A 21305-nucleotide genomic window follows, 5' to 3' on the forward strand; every position below is an offset into this window, starting at 1 on the left:
TTTGGGGGTCACGGCATTAAGGGCGTGTCTACACTGCAGCTGGGGGGCGTAATTCCCAGCTCAGGTACGTAGACATGCGGTTGCTCTGCTGAAGTGAGCACACTACAATACGGAGGCAGCGTGGATGGTGGCTGAATCACTGCCCTAGGATCTCAGATGGGATCGTACGTGGTAGGCTAGCCCAGGTTGCCACCCATGTTGCTATGGCCACACCACTATTTTTAGCTGCTCACTCAATTAGACCTAGGGCCTGTACATCGACCTGAGCTGGGAGTTACACCCCTGGGGCAGGGTAGGGTTAGCCTAGCCACTGATGGCGCAGTGCACCATTTCGCGGTAATGGAGTGCAACACAGGAAAGAGAATGGGCACAAGAGATGAAGCCCATTTAAGCCAACATAAGCCCTTTCTAAATGTATCCACAAGAGGTTCACGTCCCTAAGCAGGCCCAAACAGAAGCACCTGACTTTGTCTATAGTTTAGGGGCACATCCCTGGTGCTGCTCACTAGTTTCTCCCAGGATGGTGAATGTGTGTCGATGGAAAAGCAAACAACAGTGGGGCGATCTAAGAGGCTCCACTCCAGAACATCTGGAAATCTCCACTTTGCGCTGCCTATGGACCAACTAAGCCACCGGTTCTGCTGCCTCCTGCCATGGAACCCTTCCCACTGGCATGAAGGGAGGGAGGGGGCCTGTCCAGGGAGAGGAAGATGGGGGACATGACAGAGTTGGATTCTGCTATGCCTGATTCTCCAGTGGCCTGCGGTCGCTCAAGGAACTTACATCAGAAGTGCAAGTTAAAGCTTCAGAGAGGCTTTGGGAAATGACAAACAGCCCCTCTCCTTCAAAACCAAAACCAAAAAAAACCTGGAAAAATATCTCCAGCATTTCTGAAATAGCTTTTTACTGGGCCTAATCCAAAGCCCACTGAAATTAATGGCAAGACGCCCCTTGATTTCATTGGGCTGTGGATTGGGCCTATATAGGATACACAGTGGTGTAAAGATATAACGATTAATTGACCATTATTTGTGCATTTGAGATGATCTGCTTAACTAACTTATGCCTTCATCAGTCAGACCTCCAGGGATTCTGTCTCTCTATATCTTCATTTGTTCGCATAGACAGATGACAGACAGACAGACATATTAGAAGGGAGAAAGCACGCAAGAAAATATCTGTATTAAAGTGTGGCCTATACTGTTAAGAAGTTTGAGCACCCCTTCCTTATTCTAATAGTTTTTCAGCTCTGACTTTATTTCAAACCTCACTGCAGAGCCACAAAGCACTAAAAATTCCAGGTCAGATCTCCAGCTGCTGTCAATCGGCTTAGCTCCATCGAAGTCAGTGGCACTACACATGTGAGTCGCTGTTTACCACTGTGAGTGAGAGGTTCACAATCTGGCCCCTGAGCATGCTGGAGCTCGTTCTGAAATACAGCCTCTGATTTTAGCTCAGTTGATTACAGGAGTAAGGGACAGGCGTTAGCTGCCCAGCTGTCTCACTGGGGGGACATGATCTGGTTATTAGATGGCTGCCTCCTAGCACTCACCCTCACACTTAATTGCAGGTGTAAATACAGAAGCACAGTTAATTGTGGGGATAAGTATTGCTTTTGGCTCATTAGACCCCAGGTTGATGACTGTTTAAAAACGTAGATTTCCATATACATACATAAGTCGAATATTGAAAGCATCTGGCATTTCCAGGCTGAGTAAAAAATTATATTAGCCACAGGAATATTTAATAGTGCCCCACAGCCTTGTGATACTTACTCAATCATTTCCAAGGCTCACTGCTGCTCTCTGATTCATACTTGTGACGAATACCTAGCTGCCTCTCACTTCTCAGTACTCAGTAGTATAAATATGAATAGGCCAAACACACGCACACTGGCTTTCCCTGCTGCAGCATAGGAGAACTTGTCATTTTGTATTACTGCTTCTGAGGTTGATTTAGAAACCTCCCCTTCCACTGAACTACATTTTCAGCCTTCATAGGCTGATGGAGAGTCCCATGCACAAGCTTTAGTATGCCAAAGATTCCTCAGCCTTGCATGAGAAGATTTATGCTGTATTAATATAAAAGCACAACACCTACTCTGGGGTTTTGGGTGTTTGTCAGTGGCATTTTTTAGAAAACCAATCAGCTAAACAACAACAAGCTGGATTGTGCCTCAAGGCCATCACTTTCAATCACGTGATTGGCAGATTAACTGAGAGGCTGCGGATTCGTTTCTGCTCAAATTGTTTTAACAGAGGATCAAAATCTTTCCCTCTGCATGTAAGATTGTATTTAGTTGCTTTCATTCCATTTTGCACATGTTCTTGCAGGAATTAAGACCCTCAAAGGCATGCACAATGATCCAGAACGGTGCTGTCCTCTCTCAGTAAAGCAGCCTAATGGGTTTATTTGCTAGTTTAATATTTGCCAAATTTTGCCCCTTCCTTAACCTTTGTGATTGCATTACAATTGATACCTTGCACTGAGGCCTAATCAAACCGCAGATGTTGCCCTGAAAGAAAAAGAGTAAAAGTTACCGCAGCTGCTTTTCTTTCCCTGACAAAGTCTATATTCATTAATTACTGAGATGAAAAGATTGAATGAGGCAATGATGCAATCTTCAGGGGAAAACCCAGGCACACATGGACTGTACTGAGACGGGCTGCTCATGCTCTATCAGGTTCAGTTTAACAGTTGGCTATGGGATTAATTTAGATCATGTAAATACAGTAAATAAGAACTGACTCTTAGGCCTCGTCTACACTACAGGAGAAAGTCAAACTAAGCAATGCAATTTGAGTTAGGTGAATAGCGTAACTCAAATCGACATAGCTTAGACCTACTTACTGTGGGCTTCACACTATGCGATGTCAACGAGAGATGCCCTCCCGTCGACTCTCCTTACTCTTCTCGATCCGGTGGAGTACAGGAGTCAATGGGAGAGTGATCTGTGTCAATTTGGCGGGTCTTCACTAGACCTGCTGAATCAACTGCCGGTGCATCGATTGCCACTCGTCAATCCCCACGTAAGTGTAGACGAGCCCAGTGTCCCAGCAGTGTGACAAAAGCGGATGGCAATGTACTCCAAAGGGAAAAGATGAAGCAGGAATCCCCATAAAACCCGATAAACGCTCAGTGCCTAAGTCTGCCCTGAGAAATGCGGGTACAACTGTTGTTGACATCCAAAGGGGATCTTCGTTTCATTCATTTTTATAGCGCACCAAGCTTTCTTATCAACCAAAGAAAATGGGGAGTTTCACAAAAAACACTACCCACCATGTTCAAGTGGTGCAGAGAGAGAAGCATCCCCAGGCAGAGAGTTTCTCAGAAGAGGACATGCAGAAAGGAATGGCCATGGTTTGACCAAATGGCTCCTCTGGCTGAGAAGAAAAGGTGGGGATATGAAATGGCAGGAAACTTCATTGTAAGCAATACACTTGCCCCTTCAGAGAACAGATAAAATACCATGTGACTTACAGCATTTGTCCAATCAAAACTAACCAACTCACCTCGGATGTTGGATGGTGAATGACAGCAGTGAAGTGGCTCATGAACCGTCTACAGAATTATTCCAAGAACTAATTCAGCAAAGAATTTCAGTTAAGTCTGAAAAATTTTTGACCAGTTCTGGACAATTTGCAAAAAATGTCGAAATCTGTCAAGTAAATGAAAACCAGTGAACTCTTTGCTTAGGTGTCCCTATAAGTTAGCCAATGAAGAGACTGTGTCAGTGCTAGTGTTTGCAGCCTGGGGAGCAAAATGTGAATTGCATATCTGAGGGCAAAGAAAGTTTGCTTCACTGACTATAAAAGAAAGATCATTTAAATCCTTAAAAATCTTATTGATATCAGTGGGAGCTACATGGATGTAAGTGGTGGCAGAATTTGGGCCTTTAAGACCAGAGGCATTATAAAGAGTGATGCTATCATGAAGGAATAAAGCATTTCTTCTGTTAGATTAATGGTAACAGCTGCTTTGATTTTTTTAAGCTATGGAACGGTGTTTGTTTTACAAGCCCATAGACTCCTAAAAGACATCCAGATTCATACTTATTATGCCAAATTTGTTCTCATTTTCCACTGATGTAAATCCGGAGTCAGTCTGGATTTCAGTGGAGATATTCTGGATTTACAAAAGTATAAATAGACTTGGCAGAATTAGATTTAAAAAAATATTTTTGATGGATAAAACTGATGTTTAATTATAAGCATTTTAAAATGTTCATCGATTTAAATTTTCACAGTTGTGCGAAATTATGGATGATCAGACAATAATTATTTAATGACAATAGACACCGAGATTTAAAAATAAAAAACTTCATAACCAAAACACAAATTGTCAACAATATACAAAGTCTATTGTCAAAATATACAAAGTAAATATTCTTAAATTAAACTCCAATAAGTTCTCAACCAACATTTTTCTTATTTTGCCTATCTGTAAATTTTGATTATCGACGGAAATATTTTTTCATCGGTTTGCATGTTCGGTGGAATTGATGTTTACTGACATTTACCGATAAAAATGTAGCCTAAGTATAAATGAGAGCAGAATTTGGCCCAAGGACAGAAGGCTATCAATAAAACTGTCTCCAGAGTGGCATAAAACATGAGTCCTCTACTGGGATTAACAGGCATCCTTGGTTACAAAGCTACAGATAGAGACCACAGGGCAAACTCCATGACAAAGCAGAGCTGAGCGTGCCCAGCTTCTATCATACAGCATGTCTGGCCAGGAAAAGAATATGACGACACCACTGACTGCAAATGCGTAGGTATAGGAATGGTAATGGATACATGTGCCAATCAATAAATAGGGTGAGAATAGAAAAGCAATAGGAGATATTGCTATTAAGCATACATTTTATGTATTAATGAAAGAAAGAGAATCAGTGCAATGTTAAAGCTGTGACTTCAAGCACTCAATAGTGAGGAAGTTTTAAAAGGTAAGATTGCTCCAGTACCAGTAAACTGGCCAAGTAGCACATATATGATATTTTTCAATCCTCCTTCATTTGCAAAACTTAAACCCTAGCATATTACTCTTTGATCTAGTTAGCTAGCTAGTTAGGTATGTAAATAGCCTCATCAGCCCCCATCACCACAGAATTTTGAGTTCCTAACAAGTAACTAATATTAGTCATTACAATAACTCTCTCTCTCTCTCCCCACACTGAAGAAGTAGTTAAGAGGTTCCTTTCTTGTTGATTGGCTGTTTTATATTGGGTGTAGGTGAGCATGGAAAGCTGAATCAAAGAAATGTTCCAAAACTGGGGAGGTTCTTTTCTCCTGTGGGAATGAGATCCATAGCTTAGTTCCTGCTCTGGGAAAGTTCTGTTCCCAAGTCTCTCCCAGTTGGCTAATAGTTTCATTGTTCCAATGGAGCATAATTATTGTGGGAAGTTACGGTTGCTGAGGGAGAGGCAATCTCTGGTGTGGCCAAGGTCAGTCCCATCGAAGGCTTTGAATATCAGGACAGAGACTTTGAACTGGACTCTGTATTCATTAGGGAACCAGTGCAGAAAGTGGAGCACTGGGGTAATGTTCTCCTGGCAACCAGCACTGCGGAACAGACTAGCTGTTAGGTTATCAATGAATATAGTACCATAAAATATACCAGGGGTTCTCAAACTGGGGGTCGGGACCCCCAGGGAATCAGAAGGTTCTTACATGAGAGGTCGCAAACTGTCAGCCTCCACCCCAAACCCTGCTTTGCCTCCAGCATTTATAATGGTGTTAAATATATAAAAAGTGTTTTTAATTTATAAGACGGGGTCCGCACTCAGAGGCTTTCTAGGTGAAATGGGTCATCAGTACAGAAGTTTGAGAACCACTGAAATATACAGAATGTGCAATGCAGCCAAATTAACATTGACTCAGCAATCTTAGTGCCCAATCTTGCAACATGGCTAAGTGCCAAGTCTCTTCACAGAACTGGGCCTTTACCCTTGATATTGCTTTGATTTTAGCTTTTTGAATGCAATTACTTAATTTAATTTTGACATTAATAAACTGCTGTGGGTAGGGATAAGATGAACAGCTGCACATATGCTCCGCGTAGCATGTTGCTGAACATATGTCATGCAATGAAAGACCTTGTTTGTAATCCATGCACACAAAGGGGCAGAGATAAAAGATAGCAGTGGGGACCTTCCCTCTGAATTTCCTTACTTTAGTGGGATTAAAATCTCAAACTTCATTTATTTCATATTTTGCATATTATTTTCTTTTGTCTTCCTTTTTGCAACTCTCCATGTAAATCCACACTATTGTCTCTAAGTAATAGATAGATACACATTTTGTTGTGTTGCAAAGATAATGGCAATGCATTAGGAATTGTGCATAGATGAAATGCAGCATGCTGATACATTGTCTGGTGAAGTTATACAAGCACTGTGCAAGGCTTACAAATAATAGCTGGGATTTTCAAAGGGAAATCAATGGGATCTGGGTAGCAAATTCCCTTATACTCCTTGAAAATTCCAGAGTACAGACCAAACCCATGCCTCCTTAGCACTTAACTCCATAATCCTTATTTACACAAAAAATCTGATTGATTGCCAAATGACTAGAGCTAGTGGAAAACTGTAAGTGTTTTCTGCATTTTTAGCAAAAATTTTCAGGGTTTTCAACAATAGCAAAAAATACTTTGTTTTTTCTTTGCTTTCGGTTTTTGAAAACCAAAAAATATTCGAGGGTTTTGGTTTTGGTCAAAAAACTGGAAAATTTTGGAAGAAACAACAATTTTTCCCACAAACAAGGACTTTTTTGATTAAAAAAATTTCTGACCAAACAATATTGATCAGCTGTGCTACTGACTTCTGTTGAACTCACATGTGCAAAGTAGGAGAATCAGACCCTAAACTTCTATTGCAACAATGGAAATCTAAAGCAGACATCCCTTTTCCTCATAGGTTACATAATCTAGATTCCTGTGGAAAGAATCAGAGAGTCTCTGGCTCTTCAGTAGAACAATCTGAATGGCAAGAACAATTCCATACCTCAGATAGAACATGCTCTCTCCACATAGTACTGTTTAGTTCAGATGTTTTAGGCTGGACTGTTTTCACGATGGTGACATTTATTTTTCAATAGGAAAAAAAACCCAATAATTACCTCCTCCCTTTGAGATCAGAGTCCCTGCTGGCACGCTGCAGAAAATCCAAGCAATGTTAAAGATCTTTCAGTACAGCAGCCTCCTCCACACTTGACCATACGGTGAATTAAGGACTGCAGCTTTAAGGGATGCTACTCTCTTAAGCTTTACATATACATCTAAAGGGCATTCTCAAGGACATTTGACCTGGGGAGCATCTGGTGGATTACAAACCTCTCGTTTTAAGCATATACAAATTGTCATTGCTAGAAAAATAAAAACATTTATGTCGATTAAAGTCATTACAGGCTTCACACAGCCAAGGGTCAGTGGCTTGACACGTATTTCACAGCCCGCTACCAGTATGAAGGCAGGACCATGTTCTGGAACATCCCAGCCTAAACCAGTCACTTTATGCAATAATGCAAACAAAACAAGCGTGCTTGTAATTATAGGCCTCTCGAGTCTTGTCCAATGGGATCATGAAATATCTGGAGACAAATGACGAAGCGGCACTGCCAGATGACCTCAGGCGGAACAGAGTAGAAGCGTGAGATTCATTGTAAGGAATCAGAGGGGTGAAGGTGGGAGTGCATGCTCGACTTTTAAATAAAATAATCCTGTTTGTGAATTTATTGCAGTGAGGGAACTAGGGTATTTGCCAGGGAAAATGTCACATCCCCTTCCTCTAAATGTAAGTATATTGCAAACCATCGTTTCCCTCACCCCTCCTCTCTGAGGAGCCTGAGAACTCAGCAGTAGCTCTCTCTAGTGCCAGGTCAGATTCAATACACAGTACTGAATACAATATATTGCCTCTCTCTCCTGCTGCTTTCCCTGATTCTCCCTTGCAATCAGCTCCTCTGTCAGGTCCAACACAGAGACTATCCTACCTGACCTGGAAAACGGAGAGGGAGGAGGGGCAGCTGCCTTCATAACATCTTCTCCAACCTCCTGCAGATTCCCGGGAGGTCCCCCTGTGAGTCTGGGTGCTGCGCCGGGGAGGGGGCAGAGACTTAAAGGAGCTGTGGAGGAAGTGAGAGGGGCTTGTCGGGGAAACAACCCCTTCTCTATGGAGATTTCATTGGAACCCTCCTGTAGGGCTCAGGAGGCAGCTGCTGTGAGGTGGAGTTCTGTCAACCTGGCTTCAGTCAACCCCAAAGAGTTTTCCTCCCCCAGAACACCCTCAAAGGGGTTTTTGTCATTGCAGAAGATGGGCTGGGCCTGAGCGGCTAAGAACCCGTGAGTATTATTGCTAGTTAAATATTCAACGACTGATTTGTGGGTGTCAGTCTGGGTCTAAATTCTGCAGTTATGACCCACTGTTAGGGCACCCATGCTAACTTCTGCGGTAGTGACTGTAATTTCTGCGGCGGCAGGGAACAGATGCAGAAAGAGAGGTGTCTGTGGTATTAAATCTGATGAGGCATAGCCATACAGGGTATATAGTGGTAGCCATTTAAATATTTAATGCAGCAAAATGTTTTGCTCTGGACTTTGTTCTTAGCTACAGCAGAATTTGTAGTTTGCTGCAGGATCGAGTGCTGGAGAAATTCGAGTGCCTTGCTTCACACTCCTGGGGACAGTCTGGGTGCGTGTGGCAGCTGGGAGGGAAAGGGATGCAGATTGGGCTCCTTATGGGGGAAGTGGTACAATCTACTCACTCTTGCCCTTCCCATTAGGGAGTGTGAAGCTGCATAGCTGTTAGCAATTACTTTTCTGCACACTGCACTGTTACACGGGGTTGTGGTTTTGCTCTTTATATACCAGAAGCAAAATGAAGAAACCACAATGGTCCAGCTGGCACCCAAATCACTACGTTTACCAAATATACACAAACATGCCAGGCCTAACTGCATCCATCCTCCTGCTGTGACTGGTTTCTGGCAGCTTCTAAAAGATAGACCACAGTGAGTGCTACTACTAGGTAATTCACAAATGCTTTAAAGGGATACTACTCTATTCCCATACATGACGCATTTCTAGGACTGCCATTTTGTGCGGCGGTGTGATACAGCAGGTTGCAGATGAGACACACACACCGTGCTCTCTCTCGTGGTGACTTTGCTTTTGATCTTTTGACTCACCCCAGGAGCTCAGTAATAAAGCGAGGGATTGAATCCACTGCTCCTGAGCATCAATCCAGGGCCTTAGCCACAAGGCCATCCTTCCCATCTAGTCCTTTGTGCTCTAAATACTGCCCCTTGCTGTTACCACTCCAGAGATACAAACATGCTGGAGTGGCAAGCTTTCTTTAGGAGCGAAGAGGCGCATGTAGATTGAGAGCAGCAGAGGAAGGCAGTGGATAGGAAGAAGAGGGGAAAAGGTGACTGGGCCCTGTTCAGTGTAATGCAAAATAACTGCACAGACCGTCCTGTTGTATAACTGAAGGAGAGTGGAATTCCACCCCACATACTCACACTGACCAGTACTTTACTCTGCAAGTCGTTGCCACTGATCCCAGAACCCGCTGTAAGCCTGACTTTTTGTGGTGTAAGGTACTAAAGGATACAGAGACTTGTCTATAATTTGCTGCCGTGAAAGCAAGCAGCCCTGTTTTATTTTATTACAGACTGATGACAAACTATACAAGGATTTTTTTTTTTAAATCTCCTTTAAAAATGCCATGCAGCCTGTCCGTCCCCTTTACTGGATGAAACCTTCAATCTCCCTAGATAGAAGTGTCCTGAAAACACAGCACACACTTCCCTGGTTTTATGGACATCCATTGTGAATCCCCCCTGCCCCTCCAAAAATGTATATGAGGTTTCCGGTGACATTATGGTTCTTTAAAATCAAACCACTAAGAATTTATTGTGCTTGGAGGGGCCAGTGAGATTAAAATCTCCTTTACCGAAGAGATCCCAGGTCAAGCAGAAGCAAGACAGAAGTTAAGATGAGCAGAGAGTTCACCTCATTTTGTTCACTTGCTTGGGAATAAACATTCCTCCAAGAGCTAACTCTTACTCCTGCACATAAACCGAACTAGCAAAACGATCTGTAATAACGCCATCTGGTGAGAATAATATTACTCCCTTTTCTCAGAGAAAGAACAAGAAAACATGTTGTATATCTAGTTTCCATAGACTTGATATTTCTCTCCACTGAGTATTTCAGAACATCACCATTTAACATCTTATATTATTCCAATATTAATTTCATTACAAAATGTTCATAGACTGAATCTCTCCTGTGCTTTTACAATACAATCAGCTCAGGTAGCACACAACCATGCTTGTGTGTCCTTTGGTTTCTTTGTGAATTTTGGGCTGCAAAACTTCAGGCATGGTCAAAGGTGTTTGTAAAATGGTTAAGAAAACTGACATCTGGTTCTGGAAACAGAGCTTCTTGAGTTATGATCACAAAGGAAAAGGATTGATTTCCTGTGATGTGAGCAAATGTCCACAGTTACATCTGAACATTCCCCCAGTGTCCATCTGTACCAGATAGGAATTCAGCATGTGTAATTTGGCTGCAACAGTGCCAGTGACTATTAGCATTCTGCAAGCATACCCTCTCTCTCCTTCCTGGGGGAGAGAGAAGGCCCAGCAGCATTCCTATTACAGTGCTTGAATTGGTGGATCTCATCTTTAATTCCTGCATTCACACCGCCGCTATCAACCCATCTCTGGCCCTCTATGTGTACTTTTCTAATCCCACATGTCTCTCTGTCATGTTCAGTCTCGGTGATCACGAACCCACGAACTTTGGACCTTTAAAAATCAAATCCTCCATAACAATTTTCTACCTATAGGATGTTACTGTGGAAATCATCACAGTTCTCAGCCTTTTCCATACTATCCACCTCCCATGTTACAAAAGAAACAAGTTTTGAGGTTCCTCCCATATTTAGCCTTAGAGACATGAAAGGTGGTGGTAACCCCCCTGAACTTGCCTACAACCACCAGGTTCAAAAGCCATGGCATTTATTAATGTTTTCCTTTTGACCAGTCAGGATATTTTCCAGCAATGTGGACAAATGGGGTCTTGCTTAGTGGCACCCCGTAGTTCTGTCAGTTTCTGGTCCAACACAAGTAACCTGTTAGACGAATTAATTAGCTCCTCAAATGACTCCTCCATATTGTCCTGCCCTGCTCAAGACAATCTGCTTAAGATATCAGCAACTGATAATCCTTTCCTGGTCTGTGTTTAATTACAGCATTGCATTTCTCCATAATTCTTTTTAGCTTTGTGGGAACTGCCACAATTTATTTTCGCATGATTGCCACCAAAGATAATATGGTCAGACTCCTGTGTAAGTCCCCCCGCCACATATTGAGAAAAGTGTGCACAGCTGGACATCTCTTTTGCGATTTACGCATAGTGACTTGGACACATGAACCACTGGCTTCTCTTCTTGCAGTACACCTCCCACCCCAAGTCCTAGATGGGATGCATCCATCTGAACTGGTAGAAATTTTTCAAACAAAAAGTTTGATCATTGAAAAATGGCCTCATTTTCCAAAATGAGAGCCCAAAATCATCGCTATCAATTATTTTTTTAACAAAATATACATGCTTTTTACCCAATATTTTTTCAAAATTTTGTAAATTAAAAAATGCTATAAAACATTTGACTTTTTTGTTTGCCAGAAATCCCCGCTCCCACACCACCTATTCTAAATTTTAATGTTTTCAATTAAAATTATGAAAAGACATTGAAAAAATGCTCAAAAAAATTCATAAATATCTTCTATGAACCTTCCAAAATAAAAAGAACTTCAGAATTTTAATTTTTTACATCGATTTTTCAATTTTTGTCCAGCTCTGTTTACATCTTAGTACAGGTTGAAATGCTCTGGTCCGGCAACATCTATGGTCCAGCATGATTTTATTTTATGTTTTTTATGCCTTATCTATTTATTTCCTCGTGCCAATTCAGTAAAATTGTGTAACAACACTAACACTTTGTTATGAAGAGATCCAGTAAGCCTTGGCTAGGTGGCGTTGCAAGCGTTGTTCCGTTTATTTGCCTCAGCGAGATAAAAATAAAAAGAGACTTGCTTGACACATATTGACCTTCCATGGTTCAGCAAATTCTCTGGTTTGGCACCAGTCAGGTGGCGAGGGTGCCAGACTAGAGAGGTTCAACAATGGACCTGCACTGTAGCTATGCCAACATAACTCTATAGCATAGACAGAGCCTACACTGACCGAAAGGGTAGTTCTGTAGAAACACCAAGCGAGGAAGCATTCTTCCATTGCGTGGGGGTGGGGATTTTTCCCATCTGTGAATGACAAAGCTACGGTGACGTAAAGATTTTACATTTTATTTTTCAGAAGTTTTAATATATCCATACCGACAGATTCAAATATAATGACAAAGAAAACGCAACAGCTGTTACAATAACACAGTGTCAAATATTCATAAATAAATACTCCTGCACGTTATGAAAAGTAATTCCCTACCAATGCCCACCAAAAGAAAAAAAGGGGAGACACATCAGAAGCCCAGTCTACCTGGAGTCAGTTTGTAATGCTTTCATGAAAGACCAAATGTCTTCGTTGCTGGATCTTGTGCCTCTACAGATTAATGTCAGTTTTTCCATGAGAGCAGTGTTGGTTAGCGCAGTTAGCCAATCAAACAATGTGTGTGTGTGGAGGGGCGGGGGGAGATAGCAGATTACCGTTTTCATAAAATGACTCTTTTGGCCACTATAAATCCTGCAGCAATCCATTTCCTGGCATGACTCAAACAGGGTAGATCTTTTAGAATGCCCAAAACACAAACATCGGGGAAATCCTGACCCCAGTCTCCTTAGATAGAGCATCAAATACTTCCTTCCCAAATGTGGATATACTTTGACATTCAAAGATTATATGAGACAAGTTTGCATTGGGGCTGTCATATCGCTAACATTTTCTATGCAGGATGAGTCCAGCTGTATGCGAACACTCAGGGGTCCAGTAATATCTATTTAGAATTTTGTTCTGAAAGAAACGCAAAAACAGAGAACAGGATGTTCTGTATATATTGTAAAAACAACGAGGAGTCCTTGTGGCACCTTAGAGACTAATACATTTATTTGGGCATAAGCTTTCGTGGGCTAACGCACTTCATCAGATGCATGGAGTGAAAAATACAGTAGGCAGGTACAAATATATAGCACATGAAAAGATGGGCGTTGCCTTACCAAGTTGGGGGTGAGTGCCAACGAGGCCAATGCAATCAGAGTGGATGTGGCCTATTCCCAACAGTTGACAAGAAGGGGTGAATATTAAGAGAGTGAAAAAAATTTTTTTGTAGTGACCCAGCCACTCCCAGTCTTTGTTCAGGCCTAATTCACTCTATGCATCTCATGAAGTGGGTTATAGCCCATGAAAGCATATGCCCAAATAAATGTGTTAGTCTCTCAGGTGCCACAGACTAATACGGCTACATCTCTGAAACCTGTATATATTGTGTCAGACATTGTCCCACCCATCAGAGGAAATGGAGATGGTTAGCTTCTTCTCCCATTTTTATTTTATGGGATAGTCAATAGGATAAATCACGGAGTTCAGCCATTTGCATACGTTACCCACAAAATGTTTCTGGCTAGCATACTTTTAAGTTGCACTTCACGTTGGGTGTTATTTGTGGCCTGCCAACAATTCCCCAGCTCCTTCATAATTTTGAGTCAAAGCTTATTGTAGAAAGGACCTTGCTCTGTCGGCAGCTGGTATTTATCATAAAGATATGTGAAGGAGGCTAAAACTGTCTGTTCAATAATATCTTTAATGTTTAACATGCTCTTGGTTAGCCAGGTGGTTTCTGAGCTATTAGCAAATTTTAATCAGATATTATTCCAATCAACCTAAATTTTAAGTGTAGGCCAGACCTTGTTGTGCTGTGATCTTCCTTTCAGAGATCTCTTAGTGATGCTTAAGCTCCTGCAAGACATGGTATAATCTCAACAGGGAAATCATCATCCTCAATATCTTTTCTTGCTCAGGGTGGTACTCTGGTGGCTACATCTCAAGTATCTATTGCTATTTTTGCAGAATAGGGCTTGGTATCCTCATATGGGAGAATGTGACCAAAATACCTTCCTGAAATTGCAATATTATTTTTAATGGCATCATCGGATGACTCTAAATAATGCTAGATTCACATCCCTTGTGTTTTTTTGCTTCCAATGAAAGTTCTAGTGAATAAGTTTCCTGGCAGATATGTTTGTAGAAACAGCAAATTATAAGTGACCATTGGAGGATATTCCTGGAAAGCAAATTTGGAATTTGTAATGGTAAACAATTCCACTCATGATCTTAATGCCCCCTGGCATTAGTGCATGGCATTGCAGGGGGGTTTGCTGCTAACACTCCCTGCTGATTGCTTCTTTGGCCTCTGATGGCCTGTTTCTGTCCATGAGTTAGCCCTCCAGCTAAGTTACGTCTAGTTCTAACCCACTTCCAGGAAAGAGAAGTCCAACCAAAAGTTAACACAAATAAACTGCCTTGGGCTCCTCTTCAGCCCGCTCTGTGGGCTCAGTTCCCAGCCCGTTCTGGGCTCTGGGATAGACCCCTGACTCCCAGGCTCCTTCCCGGGAGTCCCTCACTGTCTCAGCCCCACTTCCACATCCTACACCAGGGTTGTCCACAGGAATCCAGGCACCCCTGTGGTTCCTCCTCAGCTTCCTTCTGTGTTCTCATAAGCCTTTTTTATTAAGAGGCTCAGGTGCTCACCATACTAACACCTGACTTCCTTAGTCCCTCCTCATCAGGCAAGGATACAGTTAATTCTGGTACCAGTGGGGCTGATTGAACTGTGCTGGGGTAGCCCCAGACCCCTGGCCCCTAAAAGGGGCAGGCCACTCTGTTACAGTAACAAGGAGCTTTTGCACCAGCAACCTGATTCTAAGAGTTACTGACATCCAATCAGGGAACCGAAACATGTCATGTGACTTTCATGTACTATTAAAAGTAGGCAACGCAGCTCGAATTTTGAATATGTGCAATGAACAATCTGAGGACCAAAAATTATTTGCAGAAATTACTCAGCAAATAACTTTGACTAACAAGTAAGCCTGAGAAAATCATGATCCGGTGGCAGGCAATTCATGAACCAGAATAGAGGGGAAAATTCACCACATAAACGTTTCAGTGCTAATCATTCTCCCACTTCGACAGCTGAGTCATGCTTTAAGTATCTCTCTTCAGATAGTCATGTGGTTACTGAGTTGCTGATAAGCAAATTGGCTAACCCACCCCCTGCTTAATACTTCTTCTTAACAGCTGATTAATCAGGAGTGATTCATTCATATTCAGCCATTTCAGAAAGATATCCTGAGCAAATTCTCACTGACATGAAGGCAGGAATCCTGGCTTCACTGAAGTCAGTGGCAACCCCCCACCCACATTGATTTCAATAGAATCAGGGGTTCACCTGAAGTGTGTAATCAAATTTTTTTTCTGCCTCCTTCAGGCCAATATATGTACATATTTATGCATTTTGGGGGGCCAGATCCTCAGCTGGTGTTAACCAGGATAGCTCCATTGACTTCAGTGGTTTTGCACTGATGTGTGCCGGTACTGAGGATCTGGCCCTTTGCTGGTGATTGTGAGTATATGTGTAGAATTATGCACTCGTAATTACTCCTTTTACAGTACACATCCCAGGTGCATACTGAGCTTTCTTTATAAAGGAGGAGCAATTCCACAGCCCGTCTTTTGTTCTTGCATCTTGAGCTAAAACTGCATGTTTTTCCTTTTCTTCTGTCAGGTTTTTTTTGTAAGCTAAATGGGCCAGATCCTCAGCTGGTATAAATTGACATAGCTCCTTTGACTGCAATATAACTACACTGAATTATGCCACCTGAGGAGCTGGCCCTAAATACCTAGTCATAATGACAAAATATCGACCACTTTTTTTAAAATTATGTGTGTGTGTTCCAACAGTGTGCCAGCCCAGCAGCATATCTCACTAACATATGGAGGAGGTCACCTGGCTGCGAGATCAGACTTGGAAATATACCTCTGGCTGATGGGACATGGGTACAATTTGTTCCCAGTCTTCCAACCATCAAAGCCCACTGCCTGAGCAAAATGCAAGTGCTCTTGGCACATGTGCATAGGTATTTTGGACTGAGACAAGGTATATGATGCTGGGTGTCACCATGGAGGGGAAAAAGAACATCCATTATCTCTCATAGATAGGAGTAAACCTATTATACGAATATCATCCATTTCATTAGAAGTAACATATAGTACTTCAATCCTGGTTGTTACTATAAAGCCAGATTCTAATACCCTTACTCATATTAGGTGGCATTTAACTCCACAGGTAACACCACTCATTAACTGCTCAATGGAGATACTATTCAATGTGAATAAAGTCGTCATAATCTGACCCAGAATGATTATAGTGAGCCATCTAGTTACTATTAGAGCGGGTCAACATTTTAAAACTCAACTAAATTATTGAAAATACTGCCTTGACAAAAATCAAAATGTTTTGCCAAACTATTTGTTTCTTCAAAATGTTTCCATTTTGATAAAAATACTATTTTTTTTTCATTTTGTATTTTTTCTTGTTTCCCCTTTTTCCAGTGCAAAATAAATTAGAAGAGTTTTCCCATTCCTCACTTTCTCACACTTTTATTTTTTTCCACTGAAAACAAGACAAAACAAGTAAAAAAGGAGAGAGAAAATATTGTTTTTCCTGTCGAAATGAAATGTTTTGGAATTTGTGAGGAAAAAAAAGAAAAAATCTTTTTGCATTGAAAAATGAACAATTTCATGAAAAAAAACTGAATGAATTTTGTTTTAAATTTGTCATGAAATATTTACCTTTTTCCAGCCAACTCTAATTACTGCTAATCAATTGCTCTTGATTTTCAGCACTGCTGTGAGATTAATTCTTAATGAGACAACTTACTAGCAGGTTTGGAACAAACTGCAAGCATCCCAGGCCCATCTTCCTTATCACGGCAAAGGAACCTGCACTGGAAGATTGTTTACAGCTACAGATTAAGGACCAGACTGTCAATCCCTTCCGACTCAGAATGTTGCCAAGCCTGCTCACAGTAAGCGGATTTTGGCTTCTTTCTTTGTGTAATTGCTCTATTGTGCCTATACTTGCTTGTTGATTTTGGGGGGGCATTTCCCAGGGAGGGGAGGGGCTTCCGCCTTTTTTTTTTTTTTATTTCCCTCCGGAGAGCGGATTGGCTCTCGGTTGTGCAATCCTCTTCTCTGCGCATGAGCACACGGCCAATAAAAAGCTTAAAAGCCTGCTTTGGGTTTGATTTTTCCTTTTGCTTGCGGGTCGCTGCCTTGCTTACTTCAGCCATGTGGCACTGGGGCACTAGGTAGGGGGGCTGGTTTGTGGTATGGGTGTTCCAGGGAGGTTTGTGGTTTGGGTTACAGAGGAGGCGGGAGTGGGGGAGAGTAGCACCGCTGCGCAGTTAGTCACACCAATAGTTTTTAACAGCCTGGAAGTCAGAGTCACAAGGTCGCTACTAAACATAATCTTCCAAAGAAGCTATCATCTTCTCTAATGGAACTACACTGTGAGTGACTGCTTACCAGCGTAGCTTTATGTGATCACCTCTAATATATGCACTTTTTAGTCTCTTTTTCATTTTGTATCATGGTTTCCACTGAAGCCACACTTTAATGCAAAGCCTTTTCCCAAAACACGTCCAGGATTCTGTACAGATATCTACGTATGCAGCCTTTGAACTATAATTCTTATTCCATCTCATTTGCTTTTTCAGTTAAAGAAAAAGTCCAATTTTTCCCTTGTGATAATTACACATGGTGACTTGCTTTGATTTCCTGACTGAGAGCTGTATAGGAAATGTGCATTTCCAAGGAGTAGATGGCAATATTTACCACTTCACTCACCGGTCTCTCTCTCTGTTTAAGAAACAACTACGCTGCTATTATACAACGGTTGTACTCTGCAAACATTGGCTTCCTGCAGACATCCATGTATATGTAAGTTGGTTCTAGCTGTGCCAAAAACTAATGGCACAAGGGGCTAATTCACAGATGGGAAACTTGATGTCATGCAGACGTGTAGCTGGATTTTGTTGAAATCTGCCAACTATGCTGTAGTTTATGCCTGTAGGCATAGTCCTGAGCAAGGGGTGATCTATACACAGCATAGTGCTTCGGAGACACCCATCAGAGTCTTCTCATTATACTAACAAACCCATCTGGTTGGGTAGAAGCAACACATAGTGTCTTTGTTCACACATGTTAGTAAGGATATAAGAATATCAAAAGTCAAACAGGCAAGCAAAACCCCAAATTCTATTTCAGGCAAAAATACAGGCCTAAATGCTATATTACCATCACTAACAGAGCAGCGGGGAATCTTTGTGTTAACAGGATGCATAGCCCTGTGGAGATCATGTTTAGCAGAAAGGCCTTGGGACTCTGCCTTGTAGGCTCTGTTAGGTTTAGGGCTAAGGAAGAGAAATTCCGGAAGTTTGTACTTGTGCCTTTCCCAGGAGGGAATAATCCAATTTCACAGTGACTTTGGCAATGGTCACTGTGAAAGCATCTGTCCAATCTGTCCAATAAGCATCTGTCCAATTAGGACTCTTTGTTGGTCAATGCACTGGCCAGTTTAGGAAGCAGTCTCAAGGGATGTCAGATTCATCCTACCAGGCCATAAAAATGCTTTGCAAAGCTAATTGCCTAACGCCCAAAACAACACTCACTGAACTCAACGGGAATCCTTCTGTTGACATCAGTGGGAGCTGGCCCACACCCCTGTGAAGAGAGAGTAGATATTTTTAGGAATCTGGCTGAATAATGGTGACCGCAGATTATGATGCTGAGCTAAAGTAGAGGACTCTGATTAAGCCAGAATTGAAGCTAAAATCAGACCCAATGGGAGAGAGCCCTGTATACCCTAATAGATTAATACCCTTTAGAGGCTCCATTGCCAGAAATTCAAGTACTAAAGATTTTTACTAAGCATACATAGCACCTAATTTTTTGGAACAATATCAGTTTCCTAAAGCAAATTATCCTGGGCCCTATTAGAATAATATTAACTGTAGGATATAGTGTTGCAACACCAGTGAACAGGCTGGATTATGGTAATCTAGTGCCCTGGAATCTCCCTGAACAAGGCACTCAGGACACGTATCAAAACCAGGAAACGAGGAGATGATTTTATGGGCAGTGGATGGAAGAAGAAGAAGAAGAAGAAAAAAAAGAACAAAGGGAATGTGATGGTTGTGCTGAACAAGAGTCACAACCATCTGCTTTCATTGGAATAGGACACCACGACCAAGGAATGCAACAGCTGAATTTGGAAGGAAAGAACTAGTGCACTGCCAAAACATTGGACATCTCTGACTCAGACAAGAGGAAGCACTTCATGTTATCAGTAAAAACGTTCTCTGGCAATAGTGACATCGGTGTGTTCCTCAGTGAATGGATCAAAGTCATCTCCAAACCTTCTAAAAAGAAACAAAATCACTGAAAAATGCAGACTTATGTATTGCATCAGGGACAAAAGTGGCACTATATAATAGACTTCAATCCCGAACAGGTAGCACCAGATACTTGCACATAGAGGGAGAGGAATTTGCAGGGAGAGATGGCTCCATTCATTATGGACAGACTGTCAAACATGAGTGTTCAGATACTGGCATGGCATTCTCAAGACTGATTATTTGAAAAATGGATAAAGAGACAGCGTTACTGGAGGCAAATGATCCAGCATCGCAACTCCATAAATGTGTATTCTACCTTAAAGATACAGCAAGAATGTACTTGTGCCTTTCCCAGGAGGGAATAATCCAGTTTCACAGTGACTTTGGCAATGGGGATCAAACCTTGGACCTTTGGAGCTAAATGACACATCGCTCTTAGCCAAGGCTGTAGCAGGCTAATCAGTTTCTAGGGGGTGACAGAGTGCCTCTCCAAGCAAGCAGGGGTTACCTATAAAAATCAACAGTTTATATATCTACCTTATCCGATATTAAGTACCGATTCCTGCAAGCATCCTCCTTACGGAACTCCCTGTGAAGTCCATGGGAGGTCTGAGTGGCAGACAGATTACATACTTAGGTCCAAAAAAGGAGGTTTAGGAAAATGTCCCTGGAATATTTTTGCTACAAATGGAACATGCACGCACCAAACAGCAGGATAGCCCCAGCCTACAAATGTGTGGATCCAGCTGATTGCATCTGCCAAAATGGGCATGCACCGATTTGAGTCTGCACATAGTCACATGCAAAAGCAAACTAGATGGGTGGGCTTCCAGCTGCTCATTCTGCATGTCCAGATCCAGGTGTTGTGGCTCCAAATGAGATGCATGTCTAATTTTGCATGCAAAGCAATGGGCAAACCAATTCAGAGGGGGGTTTGGTGTTGGCTAAAATTTTGGCTACATTTTTTTACTTGGGATATATGGTAAATTAGTCTAGAAGGGAAAAAGGCCAGAATAAATAATAATAAAACCTACCGAGCAAAACAATATACACAATTTAACCACAGTAATCTAGGAAGTTTGTAACCCAAACACTACTCCTTATTTAAACATAGTTCCAAGAATAGTTTAACCACAGAAACCAGGTTGCTAGCACTAACCATTTAGAAACTATATACATAACATACAACTAGTAATTGTCATTGCACATGCATTGTATGTAGCGGGAGCAATTAGCATGTAAAGATACAGTCACCACAAGAAGATTTCTTTGTCCTTGTCTCTTGCTGTTTACAATCCGGATGCCTTGCTAAATGATTGAGAGATGAACAATAAGACTTGAGGTGGGATTTGCAGAATTTCTCAGTACTGGCCTGGGTGGCATGGATCACCATTGACATCGTACTCCCCATCAGTACCCCGCCTGGGATGGAGAAGCTAATGATTCAACCAGCAGACCAAATTCGGTGATGAATCTTGGTCACATGCCACCTGAGACACATTGTGTATATGCTAAGAAGTGCTGGCCTAACTCTGCTCCTGTTAAAGCCAATGGGAATTTGATTGCAATGGAAGCGGAGTTAGACCAATACTGAGTGCTTTGAAAATCTTGCCTTTAATCACTATAGCAGCAATATTCTTTCTCTCAGTCCCATGGTGCTGTGCCGTAAGATGTCTTCTGGCTGTTTCTCTCGGTTAAAGAGAGAGCTTCTGAGAGCTATTTTTTTTGGTAGGAGAACTGGGCAATACAAGAAAAGCCTCAGGAGGACATTTTGAGAAACAGCAAAGAATAACAGGACTCTAGAATCAACTTGATAAGGAAGAATGTAATGAT

At 41.8% G+C, this 21305-nt stretch overlaps 1 protein-coding gene and 1 pseudogene across 2 annotated transcripts in view; one reads left to right on the forward strand and one right to left on the reverse strand.

The window, feature by feature from the left end:
• SNAP25 (synaptosome associated protein 25) overlaps window positions 1–21305 on the reverse strand; it is a 93530-nt gene that overhangs the window by 59410 nt on the left and 12815 nt on the right. The gene's annotated exons all lie outside the window — the stretch shown is intronic.
• Window positions 19209–19893, forward strand: LOC123366705 (annotated as a pseudogene).

Source organism: Mauremys mutica, chromosome 3 (genome assembly GCF_020497125.1).
Source record: "Mauremys mutica isolate MM-2020 ecotype Southern chromosome 3, ASM2049712v1, whole genome shotgun sequence".
Lineage (NCBI taxonomy): Eukaryota > Metazoa > Chordata > Testudines > Geoemydidae > Mauremys > Mauremys mutica.